The sequence below is a fragment of the Rhinolophus sinicus genome, linkage group LG03, assembly GCF_036562045.2.
Source record: "Rhinolophus sinicus isolate RSC01 linkage group LG03, ASM3656204v1, whole genome shotgun sequence".
Classification (NCBI taxonomy): domain Eukaryota; kingdom Metazoa; phylum Chordata; class Mammalia; order Chiroptera; family Rhinolophidae; genus Rhinolophus; species Rhinolophus sinicus.
In genome coordinates this window covers 144,828,643-144,843,179 of record NC_133753.1, presented here as the reverse complement: position 1 = coordinate 144,843,179, position 14,537 = coordinate 144,828,643, and positions in this window count along the sequence as shown.

Genomic DNA, 14,537 nt, shown 5'->3' with positions numbered 1-14,537 from the left:
CTTATCACAAGGCCTTTCTCTCTCCCTCTCTCCTCCCCCACCCCCTATCCCTCTCTCCTCTTTCCCCCTTTCCGTCCCTTAGGAAACCAGGTTGCTAAATGAGGGGACAAATGTAGAACTAATGAAAATACCAAAGAGTATACAATACATATCCAAAAGTGAATAGTTAAATGATTGAAAGATGTATTGAACAAAAGATTTAAGGAGTTTAAGAATTGTCTTCAGATTGTAGACAATTCTAATATAAACAAGAATTAGAATTGTCTACAAATTGTAGCAGGTTTGTGTTACAGGCAATAATGGCCAAACCTATGCCAGAAACACAAATAGTTTCAATAGTTTTAAAGACTGAATTCTTAGATTGAAGGTTTACACAATGAAGAAAGCTTTGGTTTGTGGGAAGTGGCACCACTAAAATCAGACTTTTAGCCTTGTCATTTTAGCCCTGTCATTCTACTCTTTAAATACTTCCATGGTTTTTTTGTTTCCTCCTTATTCAAATCATAGCTATGTCCAATGAAGAGAGCAGTTTATTCTGTCTGTCATTCCCTATCTGTACTTCACGTCCATGGCTAGCTTCAAAAGTTGAGAGGACACACTTAAGAAACAAATTATTTCAAATTACATAAGAAAGACGTTTTCAAACTGCATCTTTATCCTTTATTCTATATTACAGAAATTGCTGGCACTTCTTCCCAGCCACATAAAAGCTACAAGAAATTAATCAAAACTTCCTAGGGTAAGGTTATGGGAAAGTTCCAGAACCACTGTGCCAACTGAATTTTGAGACATTTTATTAGACTTTTGGGATGGCTCAGGAAACTCCAGTGAGATTAAAACAGTAATTTTCACTCATCTAATCTAATCAAAATTACATCTTAGAAAAGTGCTTTGCTAATCTTCATTATCTGAAGCTATAATATAAAACTTTCCCATGACGTAGAACACTAATTTTTCCTATATTCATTACAACTTAGTTGGTTAATGACAGTCTATACATTTTGGAGACAAATTTTTTTTGTTGTCTAACCATCTCATTACCAGCATTATGATGAAACTGGAAAAAATTAAAACACAAACTATCATAAACTCAAAATTACTAAATGATACATTTATGTAAACATTTGCTTAAGAGAATTTAAACTGGTGTGAGGACAGTTAGTGCTTTGAAGAAAGCATGTAGTTAGCTTTCCATCTAAATATAGTGTTTTATAACCTGACTTCATAAAAGTCAGCACATCAGAGCAATAACAGACACTTTCACTTGCTCTGTTATTTTAACACTTTTAGGCACCTACAGTCATTCATCTGATCAAATGTAAAAGGTGAAAAAATAAGACCATTGACCTTCTAAACCTTTAACTGTAAATCTGAGGTACAAAGTCCATACAGTTTTGTTAGGCTTACAGGTAATTCTTGAGAAGTTCAAAAGATGTCACTGTGGAAAATAAGTGAGAGTTCATATTTTATTGAATTTACTGTGATGCAGTAAAATATTCATTTCTATAAATTCCTGAAAGAAAGCTGGAGTCCCTCTCACAAAAAGTTTTAGGGATTAAAATCTGGACCTTTTGAAGAACACAATCATGATTTAAAACTGTACATTTATGGGAGAAAAAAATGATAAAAATTTAAGTACTATATATTTATTACCTTGTTTTAAACTGACATTTGTGTGAGATATTATCTCCATTTTTCAGATGAGGTACTTGAGAAAAGAGAAATGGTACAGGTAATTTATCCAAAGTAACAGAGCTAAGAAAACATGGGACAGAGTCTAAAATCAAGAAAGGGAGGAAGGTAAGGAGGCTGTGAAAGAGAAGCTCATCAAGGTCATTTAAAGCTATGAATGTTAACAGATAAACCCAAAATTTCCCCACCCCCCGCTCCCTAAAAAAACCCAACATTTTCATTAAAGAGGGAATAAAAAATTTCAAATCTTTGATATAGATCATTTTCTCTAAGTATACATTGAAATTTGTCATCAAAAAGTTTTAGAAGTAAAAACTGGATTTTTTTTTTCTTTGGGAGGGGCAATAGCAGTAAGAAACCAGCCCAAGGCACATGGGAGCCCAATGCCCTCCAGACACTGGCACCATAACACCTGCCCTACTATACCAGATCATCCAACGTAGGTGTCACCAAAGAGAATGCCCTGCTTCCAGGGTGAGCTCCCCACTGACACCAAGCCTCTCCAAGTCCCCAGCTGGGGCTAATTTCCAGCCCTAGACAGAACCTGTTCAACTTCTTAGTCAGCAGAGGTGGCCATGCCATGAGCACTGCATTGGTGGCAGCAAAAAGGACCTCCAGACATAGCCAAGATAGGAAGCACTGAAATTCATGCTCTGTAACCATACCCAACTGCTGCTCTAGCTTCTGTAGGCAGCACTTGTAGTGGAGCAGCAACCTTGGGGCTCCCAGATCCCAGGAGCAGCTGAAGGTGATTTATGTATCACCTAAGATATATGGTAACTGAATCATTCTTTCATTCAACAGACAGCAATTCTTTACTCTCTCCAGCAGCTCTACAATTTTTAGAAAATACTGTTGTTAGTTGGCTTTCTTTCCCATGTCCGACCAAATTCTATCGCATAAAAATTTAAAGCAAAATCTTTAATATCTATCCTTTATAAAAACTGGGGATATTTGCTCAGTGAGTTTTTCCAGTCCTCCATATACAGGGCATACTAAAGAAAATTCAGTTTTCCCTTAGTTCTGATGCATCTGTGTAGTGAGTCTTCAGATTCTGCAACTTTTGATTTTAGTCAATCAAGCTTTTCACACATCCAGTAGTTTCATCATTTTCTTATTTCCAATAATATAGATTTATACAGCCTATTGATTTAGCTTTCAAAATAGTAATATTGCATCATTATCATTTACTATATAATTTAGAAATCCCAATACTTAAGTCATGTTTTGCCAGAATGAGCTAAATAACTCCATTTCTTTAAATTTATTTTTTAAATCCCAAAATTCTACTACCATTCTTTTACTTTGCAGAAAGTCAACCTGCTCTAGAAAGACCATTCACCAAATTCTACTGATCTCCAGTAGCAGTGCAGCATAGATACTATACATGCTGTAATTCTGTGGAATCATAAAAGACCCTGAATAGCCAAAGCAATCTTGAGAAAGAACAAAGATAGAGGTATCACACTTCTTGATTTCAAATTATATTATAAGACTATAGTAATCAAAGAGTATGATATTAGCATAGAAACGAACATACCGATCAATGGAACAAAACAGAAAGCCCAGAAATAAATCCATCCATATAAGGTTAATTAATTTATGACAAAGGAGAAAAGGATATACAATGGGGAAAGGATAGTCTCTTCAATAAATGATGCAGAGAAAACTACACAGCCATATGCAAAAGAATGAAACCAGATCCCTATGTTACACCACACACAAAAATGAACTCAATGTGGAATTAAGTGTAAGACCTGAAACCATAAACTGGAAAGGAACATAGAGATAAGTTCCTTGACATTGGTCTTAGCATTTTTTTAATTTTTATTTGACCCCAAAAGCAAGGGCAACAAAAGCAAAAATAAACTAGTGGAACTACATCAAAATAAAAAGCTTCTGTACAGCAAAGAGAATAATGAACAAAATGAAATAACAACCTATGGAATGAAAGAAAATAATTGCAAATCATATATCTGATAAGGGATTAATATCCAAAGTATATAGAGAACCCATACAACTCAGTAGAAAAAACCCCAAAAAATTAGATTAAAAAATAGGCAGAGGAACTGAATAGACATTTTTCCAGAGAAAACATACAAATAGCCAACAGGCACATGAAAAGATATTCAACATCACTAATCATCAGAGCAGCACAACCCCAAACCAGGAAATATTACCTTGTACTTGGTGGAATGACTTTCATCAAAACAAACAAACATGGGTAACAGATGACTTATGATGATGTAGATAAAAGAGAAGCCCTGTGCATTCTTGGTGGGACTGTAAATTGGTACTACGGAAAACAGTGTGGGGTTCCTCAAAAAATTAAGAATAGAACTACCATATGATACAGAAATCCATTTCTGGGTATTTATCCAGAGGGAAAAAAAATAGGGTATCAAGGAGATATCTGCACTCCCATGTTCATTACAGCATTATTCACAACAGCTAATATATGGAAAAAAGTGTTCATCAATGGCTGAACATAAAGAAGATGTGAGATATCTCTCTCTCTTTCTCTCTCTCTCTCTATATATATATATATATATATATCACCAGTATAAAATACTGATATATTAGCTATCAGAAAGAAGGAAATCCTGCCTTTGAGCCAACATAGATAGCCCTTGAGGGTGTTATGCTAAATGAAATAAGCCAGGCAGAGAAAGATAAATACTGGAACAATATCACTTATATGTAGAATCTAATAAAAAGCTAAACTAATAGAAACAGAGAGTAAAAAATATGCTTTCCAGGGGCTTGGCGGTGAGAGAAATAGGGAGAAATTGGTAAAGAGGGTATAAACTTTCATCTGTAAGATGAATAAGTTCTGAAGATCCAATGTAAAACATGGTAACTATAGTTGATAATGCTTCACTGTATAATTTATATTTGCTGAGAGTAGAACTTAAATGTTCTCACACACAAGAAAAGATTAAAAATGCAATTCTGTTTAATTTGGTGACACTGGGTATATTGATTTTCTATTGCCACTTAGCAAATTGCCACACAGTTAGAGGCTGAAAAATCCACACACTGATCTCAGTTTTTGTGCATTGAGTCAGGCATGAGCTAGCTGGGTCTTTTGCTCCTTCTCAGAAAGGTGCAATCAAAATTTTGACTGTATTGTGTTCCGTCTGAGGCTCAACTTGGGAAGAATCTGTTTTCAAGCTCATTCAGGTTGTGGGCAGAATTGATTTCCTTGCAGCCATATATCAGAGGGCTCTAGCTCCCTGCTGGCTATTGACTTTGGCCCTTTAAGCCTAGAAGCTGCCCATAGTGCCCCGAGATGGGGTCTTCTTCCTAGTCCATTCCTAATATGGCTGTTTGCTTCTTCAAAGCCAGTAGGAGGCCTTTGACGCATGTCTGCTAAAACAGTGCCTTATGGAAAAAAATACAAAATAAAAATAAATATATATATGGATAGATATGTAATTTTTGCCATATTCTATTGTCTACAAGACATCCCAGGTCCTCCTGAACTCTAGTTGAAGGGATAATGCAAGAAAATGACTCACTGGATGCTACAATAGGTGTGTCTGCCATACTGGCCTAAGAGCATCTTCCCGATATCATGATTAAATGACACGGTATGAGCACGTGTTATTTAATGTATTTCCCCATATTACTTGTGAGATTTTGTGTGTGTATGTATGAAAGTATGTGTGCTTAAATGGTTCAAGACATATTAAAGGACTTTTTTTCTCAACAATATTTTTTATCTATTTGAAGACAAGTACTACTAACTCATTTACTGCATTTTGTTAAGAGTAATATTCCACTTACTTTACAATTCTACTTTTTCTTCACTTCTATTCCTTTCTAAGTATTATGGAATAGTAATAAACTTAAAATTTGCTCAATTTTGCATTTATTCATACCCTGAGGTCTCTTTTTGTAGCAAAACATATTTTTGATCTTTATAATGGCTTCATCTATAATCTTTCTTATTTTCCTACAAAAAGGGAAAGCGAGAGAGAGAGAGAGAGAGAGAGAGAGAGAGAGAGAGAGAGAGAGAGAGAGAGAGAGAAACAAGCTCTAGTGCTTGCTAATATTGCTAGCAACTGCAATATTCAGAATAACAAAGATAGGCATTGAAAGACTTGGCTGGATTGACATCAATAGCAAAAACAAAGTATTTATAAAGCCTGCTTAGCTACAATTTTCCAATGGTAATTTCTACTCTCTGACTCATTTTTCTTCTAACATACACATTTAATGAAAACGTTATGGAACAAAACCCCAAAACAATCTGAAGCCAAAGCACACTCAAGTATTGCTTAGCATGATAAAAAATGTTGTGAGAACAATTCACTGTGACTGGGATTTTAATGGGACAAGCCATGACTTCAAAGTAGCTGTGGGTGTAGAATTTGGTACACTAGGTAAACAAAGCAGCTGTTTTGTCTTTGTGCAACACAGAAAGCCACACCCTTGTCTAACCTCCTGGCTTAATCACCCTCCCTTTTCAGTAAAGCTATATGCATGTTTGTATTTGGAAGCAGTTTCCCTGTGGAAATTACCATGATGGACCAGGCAGCTGAGGTAATGATTTAACCAGGGTTACTGAACATTTCACTGCATGCATTAGCAAGAAGATTATATAGTTAATCAATCCACACGTACTTCCTGGGTTCTTATTAAATGCAAGACACACAGTAGCAAGCCAGCCTATAATCAAATGAGATAATGCAAATGATAACACACTATAAACTGTAAATCTCTGTTAACTTGTGAGATATGATTACTTGAAGTAATAAATTATTAATTATATTATTTTTCAGTATGAACCCCATGTGATAGTTTTTTATCGATTCTGTTGGAAGTGACCCAGAATTATCTGGATTAAAGTACATTCTAGTTAAAACGAAGCATACTGGGAACTAGGTCAAAAGGTTAATAGAAAACAGGTCAGATTCTTAGGACGGTGCCCCTAAGACTCTACTATATATATTCACTTTACAAGTAGCAAGATAACGAATCTTTACTCCCCACTGAATAAATGGACCAACTTGGGGAGAGACCTGCATATCTGTGGGTGCCCAAGATTCCAGGCAAATGTAATTCATTAAACAGTTCTCTACATTAAAGGTGTTTTCCTGCTATGCAAAGTGCAATTGATCTCAAGATCATCACGTGATCAACACACTGACCTCTGATTATGAATGTATAGCTTGGCTTAACATGGGCACATTTTATACACAGAGACATGGAAAAAAGATTTTTACACATTTCACTGATTGTGAAAAGGAAGCTGTGATTTAGCCTTAAGTCAGCTTCCCTGCCTTGGGCTCGACGCTTTTTTCTTATTTTCTGTTTCTTTATCATTTACTGAGTAGCTTCTGTTATTCTTCACTTCTCTTCCACAAATAGAGCCCTGAACTCAAAGTAGCATATTTAAGATACAGCACTAATCCTACTTACTTATTAAGTGGGCTTTGAATTATTAGAATTCAATGCTATCTCTTCTTGACTTGTCAAGTTTGGTGTTGCCTTCAGCTGGAGGGCATATATAGGGAACCTCTATTTTATTTTATTTATTTATTTCTCTCTTTTTTTTCCTTCTTTACAACAGTAACAAGTTTCCTTGTTAGCAACAGTAATATCAGAACACAGACAACCAACAGCTCTCAAACTGGATGGCTTCTGGTGCTACCTTCAGGTTTTTAAGTGAACAGTGAGACTTCGCAAACCATTATATATCCTCCCAATTTGCATTTGATGTTAATGCAGTATTTCTAAGAATATTCTCCAAACTGCAAGTTGCTAAATAGATGCATTTTCCTGACATTCCTCTTCAATTCATAGGGAGTTTTGAGTTTAAAGGCCTCAGAAATACTCTCCTTGCAGTAAAGGCACTGGCTTCTAGTTTCACCAGTTAGAATTGCATACATATAGAAAAGTTAATATGTTTTAACTTTGGTTTCAAATTTAATTTGCACCTTCTTTATAATATCTCCAAGCTAAAAATCAAAATACCATTTTTAAGCACATTATTATTTTTTTAATGTAGAAAGGTCTGGAGCCTAATTAAAACCTTACGACTTTTAAAGGAACTAAAGCAGATAGGGACTAAGATTCAACCCTTTAAGAAACAGCCTTATAAAACCCAATAATTCAGCTGTCCAGAGCTCACTTGCCCAACATTTAAACATAGGAGCTTAAAATATAACGTAGTTTTGGTTTGAGAGAGAGTGTCCTACCACATGTGATTCCATAGTTACCTGCCATTTGTCTCAGAGTATACTGATGTTGTTTTGAAATTTCTTGATTAAGAGTAGTGGATGTTAGATGTCATAGGAAGAAAGCCACCAGGCAAGACAAGGGAAGGTATCACCTAAATTTTAGAAAGAAATGAGCTTTCGCAGTGTCATTCTATTTACAAATAAAAATGTACTACAATGTTTTATTTTGAAGAGTTCTTCCACAGTGCAGTGAAAAAAAAGATAGATAGATAGATAGATAGATAGATAGATAGATAGATAGAGTCTTTAATCAGAAACACATGTCTTAAATCAGTTTTTTAAGCTAAATTGTATGTAATAATATAAAATTTAAAATCTAATATAAGAGAAGTGTAAATGAAGACATTTTTTTCTCTCTCAGTTAAAAGTCAAATAAGCAGACGTAGGGTTTATAGGTTGCACTACAGTATGAAGGATTCAAACAACCTTACTGTTCCATGGTATGAACTTAACCTTGGATCAAAGACAATAGCACCTGAATTTCAAGCAGCAGGGTAAAAGGAACAGGAAGGCAAGAATATGGGTGTATGCCCACTGTCTCTTCAGAATGGTTTCTGGAAGTCAATGACAACACTTTGATTTTTTATGATTCATTGTCCAGACCATAGTATTTGGGCATATCTAGCTGCAAGGGAATCGTGGAATGTTATCTTCAAGATAAAAATTAAGGGATTCTATTCCTATGGAAAAAGAGAATAAGTAACAGCATAGGAATACCTGACATGGCTGAGAGTGATAAGAAGATAAATAAAGAGTGAAACTTGAAGAACAAAGGACCCAAACATAAAGGGGCCCACCAAAATATTGAGATTTACCTCAAGGAGCTCCACTTGGTCCCAAAGTAGATATATAGGAGAAAAACTCTCCATCATGTTTCCCATGGAGGTAGAGGAGGTAGGAAAGGGAACATTTTTAAATACTCCAGAGCATTCTGTTTTTCTTAATAAGCCCGGCAATCAGGGGAAACTAAAGCCTAACCTTCTAGGGTATTATTAGAGCCTAAATGATCTGTGGAAATACCCAATTCTAGCCCACTCTAGTCATCCCCACTAACCTGGGAGAAAAACTAAGAAACACATGAGAAGTTCACAGTCTAGAGGGACATAAAAGACTGAAACTTAATTGTAAGACCGTAGAATGCCTGACCTTGCCCTCCACCTCACCACGACCCTATTAACTAAAGGTTTATTTGCAGCAGTTCTTTATCAGTTCCTCACATTGGGCTATTAAAAAAATAATAATAAATAAATAAACAAAAATTTTTTAAAAAGTATACCAAAAGGTACTAAACACAATTTGAAGAAACAGCAACCACCAGAACAGATAAGGCAGAGATGTTGGAATTACAAGATTGAGTATTTAAAACAAGTATGATTAGGATAAAGGCTCTAGGGATCAAGTAGACAGCATACAAGAACAAATGGGCAATGTAAATTGAGATAGAATGTCTAAAAAAGATTCAAAAATAAATGCTAGATATAAACACACAAAAAAAAAACTGTACTAGAAATGAAGGATGCCTTTGAAGAGCTTATTAGTAGACTGGACACAAATGAGGAAAGAATCTCTGAGCTAGAGGATATATCAACAAAATTCTTGAAAACTAAAGAGCAAAAAGAACAAAGACTGAAAAAGAAAGAACAGAATATCTAAAAACTGTGGAAGACTAGAAAAACAAGAGCAAATTAAATTCAAACTAAGCAGGAGAAAATAATAAGAATTAGAGCAGAAATCAAAGAAATCGAAAATAAGAAATCAATAATTAAATAAACAAAAAAAGCTGGTTCTTTGAAAAGATCAATAAAATTAATAAGCCTCTAACCAGGTTAAGTAGAAAAGACAGAGGATACAATAACATCAGAAATAAGAGAGAGGACATCGCTCAGATCCCACAGACTTTAAAAAGAAGGGAATATTGCAAACAATTCTATTGCTACAAACTTAATAACCTAGACAAAATGAATCAATTCCTTGAAAGACACAATTAGCCAAAAATCACAGAAGGAAAAAAAAAGTCTTAATAGGCCTATATCTTTTTACAAATTGAATCTGTAATTAATAATCTTCTAAAACAGAAAGCACTGGATTCAGATGGTTTCACTGGTGAATTCGACAAAAAATATAACAAAGAAAATATACCAATTCTCTACAGAGATACAGGCAGAGGGAATATTTCTTAATTAATTCCATGAGGCTACCACTCCCCTAGTACCTTACACAAACAAATACATAACAAGAAAACTACAGACCAGTATCTTTTATTAATATAGATGCAAAAGTCCTCAACAAAATATTAGCAAATTGAATCTAAGAGTATGCAAGAAGAATTAAGCATCATGGCAAGTGGAATTTACCTGAGGTATGTGCAGGGACAGTTCAACATCCAAAAATTCACTAATGCAATCTGTCACTCAACAGACTAAAGAAAAATCATATGATCAGATCAATAGATGCAGAAAAAACATTTTACAAAGTCCAATACCCATTCATAATAAAAACTCTCAGTAGACTAGAAACAGAGGGGAATTTTCTTAACTTAATAAAGAGTATCTACAGAAAACTTAGAGCTAACATCAGAAGTAATGTTGAGACACTCAAAGCTTTCCCAGTAATATCAGGTACAAGGCAAAGATATCTACTCGCACCAGTCCTTTTCAACATTATAGTGGAATTCCTTGTTGATGCAGCAAGGCAAAAAAAGCAATTAGAACAAGGCTGCAGGGTATAAGGGATACAAAATCAATTGCTTTCCTATGTGTCAGCAAAAACAGTGCAATTTGAAATTACAAACACAATATCATTTACATTAGCAACCCCAAAATTGAAATGACTAGGTTTAAACCTAAGAAAATATGTGCAAATCTATATGAGGAAAATGAAATAAAAATAAATAAACTAAATCAATGGAGATATTTTCTTTCCATGTTCCTGGGTAGGAAAATTCAACATTATCAAGATATAAGTTCTTCCCAAGTTGATGTATAGGTTAATGCAACCCAAGTCAAAATCCCAGCTAGCTATTTTTATGGATTTCAACAAACTAATTCTAGTTTATAAGGCAAGGCAAGACTCAGAATAGCCAACAAAATATTGAAGAACAAAGTCTGACACAACCCAACTTTAAGACTAACTATAAAGCTACAATAATCAAGACAGTGTGGTATTTGCAAAAGACTAGACAAATATATCAATGGAACAGAATAGAGAACCTAGAAACCTATATATATATATATATATATATATATATTTTTTTTTTTTTTTCATGTGGATAATTTGGCAAAGGAGCAAAGACAATAAAATAGAGTGATAGACTTTTCCACAAATGGTGCTAGAACTAATTACCCACATGCAAAAAACAAAAATATAGGCACAGACATTATATTATTCACAGAAATCAACTCTAAATGGATCACAGACCTAAATCAAAAATGCAAATCTATAAAACTTCTAGAAGATAACAGGAGATATCCTAGATGACGTTGGGTATGGGCATGACTTTTAAGATATACTACCAAAGGCATAACATATGAAAAAAATGATTGATAACCTGGACTTCATTAAAATTAAAAACATATGCTCAGCAAAATGCAATTTAAATAGAATGAGAAGACAAGCCACAGACTACATAAACTATTTGCAAAAGACAAATCTGATAAAGGAATATTATCCAAAATATAAACAGAGCTGTTATAAATCGATAATAAGAATACAAAGAATCTGATTAAACAATGGGCGAAAGACATGAACAGATAGCTCACCAGAAAAGTTTTACCATGGCAACTAAAGATTGAAAATCCACTTGGCACCACACGTTATTAGGGAACTACAGATTAGTACAAGGTACTACTACGCACCTATTGGAATGGACAAAATCCATTCCAACACAAATGCTGGTGAGGGTGTAGAACTACTGGAACTCTCATTCACTGCTGGTGTGAATGCAAAATAGTTCAGCCATGTTGGGGACAGTTTAGCAGTTTCCTACTCTTATATGATGCACCTTGGTATTTATCCAAGTAAGTTGAAAATGTATGTCTACATGGATGTTTATAGCAGCTTTATTTATAGTTACCAAAATATAGAAGCAACCAAGATGTTCTTCAGTAGGTAAATGGATAACTATACTGTGGTGCATGTAGGCAATGGAATATTATCCAGCATTAAAAATGAGTAATCAAGCCATGAAAAGATGTGGAGGAAACAAATCCGCGTCAGTAAGTAAAATAAACTAATCTGAAAAGATTACATACTATATGACTCCAACTATATGACATACTAGAGGAGGCAAAATTATGGAGACAGTAAAAAGATCAGTGATTGTTACTTGTTGGGGGAAGGGGGGGGAATGAATAGCCAGAGCACAAAGTATTTTAGGGTAGTAAAAGTACTCTTTATGGTATTATAATGATGGATACATATCATTATACAATTTTTCAAACTTACAGAATGTACAACACCAAGAGTGAACCCTATTGCTAACCATGACTTTGGGTGATTATGATATGTCAATGTAAGGTCTTCAGTTGTAACTAATGTACATTATGGTGGGGGTTGTTGATAAGGGGGGAGACTTCGCATTTGTGGGGAGCAAGGAATATATCCAAAATCTCTGTACCTCCCTCTCAATTTTGTTGTGAACATTAAACTAATCAAAAAAAAATGTCTGACTAAAGAAAAATTATAATCAAGTGATATATAATACATGGTATCTCTGTTCTTACAGAATTGGTGATCTAATTATAGAAATACATCGTAAGCCATGAAAAGTTAAACAACAAATTTAACCACAATTTACATGCTATGAGTATATCATGCTTAATGAGTCTAGAAAGAACTATGACTTCAGAACCAGGAAAACTCTGAATGAGCTGGAGTTGCCCATGAAGATTCAATGGAAAATAGGAGACTTAATTTCATATAGTTTGGTTAAAAGGAGAGGAGAATGAGTAGCCCGGATAAGGTTATAAACATTTATCCCTTTTTTGCAATAGTGGCCTGCCTTTGTTCTGAGATTAGATACAAGTTTGTCACTCTGGAAATGATGTTAGAGTTGATTTCTCAGGGGAAATCTCAGGGATGACACTCAAACATCATTCATCATTTTTTGCTTAGTGTTGACAATCTTTATAATATTATAGTACTGTATTTTAAAATAATTTTGATGAACAATTTATGGATTTCATGAGAAAATACCATCCTAAAGAAAGTTCTATATTAAATAAAACTTACCTGCTCCTTCCTAGTTCAAAGTGGGCAGGTCACTGACACACTATAAACATTACAACATCATATTCCTTCAAATTGGAAAATGTTGAATGCATCAATAAATTAAAAAAATAATAAGTAAAAAAAATGTGTGTGTGTGTGTGTGTGTATATATATATATATATATATCTGTATCTGTAGTAGACTGTGAATTCCTTGGCGTACCCAGTCTTACTTACCTATGCTTACATGAAACCTAGCACATAGATGACACTGAAAAATCTTTTTTCTGTGTTGAATTTAAAATAATTCTAATTTAAGTACATTCATACATTAAACATAATCATTGTTATACATTTTTCATGATGATCCTTAAACAACAAAATCACAACTATTACACTGTATATATCTCACTTAAAACATAGTATATAAATAGACCCCTATTCATACATATTTAAATCTTAAAGGTCTTCATGTATGCAGATTCTAAAAGGTGGTCAAAGATAACTGTTACATATTGTTTATATTTAATAGTTGGTGGCAGAACTAATTTCAATTGCACTAACCTTTGTGCATATAAATTTATAAATTTCAGTATATTTTGATTATGGAATTGGGCTTAATATCCTTTTGAACTAAGTTCTCTGAATGACAGATTTTTCTCAATATGTATTATTTCATCTCAGCATATTTTGAAACTTCATAAGTTATCATTTCTTTTATATAACCAGGCAAATGATTTTTTTTTTAATAGCAGGTTAGTGCATTGCTAACAATTGTTCAATTTAAAAGGCATTTGTAAAGATGTTATCAAGATTTTGAGACAATTCTGCATTAACACTAATTTATACTTATTTTGGCAGCTTTTCAGTAACATGATGTTGTAATAAAATTAATATAATTCATGTTTCAAGGTTATTGAAGAAGTCCCAAGCCTTACTCTTGAGTAACAGACATTTCTTTTCTTTTTAATTAAAGTTTATTGGGGTGACAATTGTTAGTAAAGTTACATAGATTTCAGTTGTACAATTCTGTATTACATCATCTATTGCTCAGTTATCAGTAAGGCACATAGCTGAGCTACAAAGACGATGACACAAGTGCGACATAGGGCCATGTTACATTCATTTATCCACCAATTGGGTCATGCCTCAGAGTCTTCTTGTTCCTTTGGCTTGTCACCATTTGGTGACTTCCACATAGAGAATGATGATGAACCATCTCTAAAATCTCTCACTGAAATACTCTACACTATGAGCACATTATTTCATCCTTTCAGGTCACTTGCTAACGCATACCCTTCCCCATGTTATAACTGTATATATAACATTTTGAGGCTGCTAGTCCATGAATCCCACCACTTTCGGTCAGTCAAATCTGTCCTTCATTTAG